Genomic DNA, 3054 nt, shown 5'->3' with positions numbered 1-3054 from the left:
ACTACTTCTATTCAACATAGCATTGGAAGTTCTGGCCAGGGAAATCAGGTAAGAGAAAGAAATAAAGCGTATTCAAATAGGAAGAGAAGAAGTCAAATTATCTCCATTTGCAGATGGCATAATCCTATATCTAGAAAACTCCATCATCTTGGCCCGAAAGCCTCTTAAGCTGATAAGCAACTTCAGCAAAGTCTCAGATACAAAATCAATTTGCAAAAATCACTAGCATCCCTATACACCAACAATATATAAGCAAAGAGCCAAATCAGGTATGAACTCCCATTCACAATTGCTACAAAGAGAATAAAATACCCAGGGATACAGCTAACAGGGGAAGTGAAAAACCTCTCCAAGGAGAACTACAAACCACTGCCCAAAGAAATCAGAGGACACAAAGAAATAGAAAAACATTCCATGCTCATGGATAAGAAGAATCAATATCATGAAAATGACCATACTGCCCAAAGTAATTTATAGATTTAGTATTATTCCTGTTAAACCACCATTGACATTCTTCACAGAATTAGAAAAATCTATTTTAAATTAAATGGAACAAAAAAAGAGCCCAAATAGCCAAGAAAATGCTAAGAAATAAGAACAAAGCTGGAGGCATTATGCTATCCAACTTCAAACTATACTACAAGGCTACAGTAACCAAAACAGCATGGTGCTGGTACAAGAACAGACACATAAACCAATGGAACAGAATCGAGAACTCAGAAATAAGACCTGACACTTACAACCATCTGATATTCAACAAACCTGATAAAAACCAGCAATGGGAAAATGATTTCCTATTTAATAAATTGTGCTGCTAGGATAACTGGCTAGCCATATGCAGAATATTGAAACTATACCCTTTCCTTACACCATCTACAAAAATCAACTCAAGAAGGATTAAAGACTTAAATGTAAAACCCAAAACTCTGGAAACTCTAGAAGAAAATCTAGGTAATACCATTCAGTACATAGGAACAGGAAAAGATTTCATGACAAAAACACCAAAAGCAACTGCAACAAAAGCAAAAACTGAAAAATGGGATCTAATGATTCTGCACAGCCAAATAAACTACCATTAGAGTGAACAGACAACATACAGAATGGGAGAAAAATTTTGCAATCTATCCATCTGACAAAGGTCTAATATTCAGAGACTACAAGGAACTTAAGAAAATGTACAAGAAAAAAACCAACCCATTAAAAAGCAGGCAAAGGACATGAACAGACACTTCTCAAAAGAAGACATACATGAGACCAACAAACATATGAAAAAACCTCAACATCATTGTTCATTAGAGAAATGCAAATCAAAACCACAATAAGATACCTTTTCACTACAGTCAGAATGGCTATTATCAAAAAGTCAAAAACAACAGATGCTGGTGAGGTTGTGGAGAAAAAGGAATGCTTATTTACTGTTGGTGGGAGTGTAAATTTGTTCAACTATTGTAGAAGACAGTGTGACAATTTCTAAAAGATCTACAAATGGCATAAATACCATTTGACCCCCATCCCATTACTGGGTATATATCCAAAGGATTATAAATCATTCTATTATAAAGATATATGCACATGTATGTTCACTGCAGCACTACTCACAGTAATAAAAGCATGGAATCAACTTAAATATAAATCAATGACAGACTGGATAAAGAAAATGTACATAACACCATGGAATACTATGCAGCCATGAAAAGGAATGAGATCATGCCCTTTTCAGGGACATGGATGGAACTGGAAGCCACTATCCTCAGAAAACTAACACAGGAACAGAAAAGCAAACAATGCATTTTCTCACTTATAAGTGGGAGCCGAATGGTGAGAATACATGGACACGTGGTGAGGAACACCACATACTGGAGTGTGTTGAGGGAATGGGGAGAAGGAGAGCATCAGGAAGAATAACTAATGGATGCTGGGCTTAATACCTGAGTGATGGGATAATCTGTATAGCAAACCACCATGACACACCTTTACCTATGTGACAAATCTGCACATCCTGCAAATGTACCCCTGAACTTAAAATATAAGTTGAAGAAGAGAAAAAAGAAAACAGCAAGGTGAGTAGGAGGATCAGATGCAGGGCAAAAATAAGAAAAGGTTGGGAATATGGCTCCAAAGCAGGAATTGTGAATAATTTACTCCAATCAAGATTTACCTTGACCACTCTACTAAAATTGCTCTTGTAAAATTTACCAATGACTCCCTGGATTTAACAATACGTTGTATGTTGATCAATACAAAGGGCAGTTCTCTGCTTTTTTTCATCAGCATTTGACAGGGTTGTCCATTTTCTACTCTTTGATGATAACTTTCATTATTTGGTTTCCAGGCAACTACACTGCCTGGGTATTCCTCCTACCTTGATCATTGCTCCTTCTCAGTCTTTTGAGCTTGTTCCTTTCCCAGCACATGATCTTCTTTTCTTCTCCCTGTATACATACTCACTTTGTGATCTCACCCAGGCTCATGACTCAATACAATTTATACACCAATGATTTCCAAATGGATATCCCCATTCTCACCTCTCCCATAAACTCAGGTTTCTGTCTCTGTTGGGGTGTCTAAACTTAATATGCTATGCCCCAAATTAATCTCCTTGTCTTATCCCCAAGCCTGTTTTACCTATAGTCTTTTCCATTTCAGTGGATGGCAACTCCATTCTTCCAGATGCTCAGGCCAAAAACCTTGGTGTCATCACCAACTCCTTCCATTCGCACCTCACAGTCAATTCATCAGCAAATCCTATTGGCTCTGCTTTCACAGTATATCCAGACTCTCACTGCTTCACCCAACTTCCTCTGCTTATTTCCCTGTTTTCAGCCTCCTCCTCCTCTCTCCTGGTTGCTGATGTAGTCTCTCAAGCATGCTCCATTTCAACATTTTCTCCTGTAGTCTATTCTCAAGTCAGCCAGGTTGTTTCATTTTGAAGTATAAATCAGAGCATGTCATTCCTCTGCTCAAAACCCATTTCCCACCAAGCAAAGCCAGATATCTTGTAATACCCTGACCCTTCATGAGATGACTTTATTTCTTTCTCCCTCAATCCCTGTT

The sequence above is a fragment of the Macaca thibetana genome, chromosome 5 (genome assembly GCF_024542745.1).
Source record: "Macaca thibetana thibetana isolate TM-01 chromosome 5, ASM2454274v1, whole genome shotgun sequence".
Taxonomy (NCBI): domain Eukaryota; kingdom Metazoa; phylum Chordata; class Mammalia; order Primates; family Cercopithecidae; genus Macaca; species Macaca thibetana.
This window is presented reverse-complemented; position numbering follows the sequence as displayed.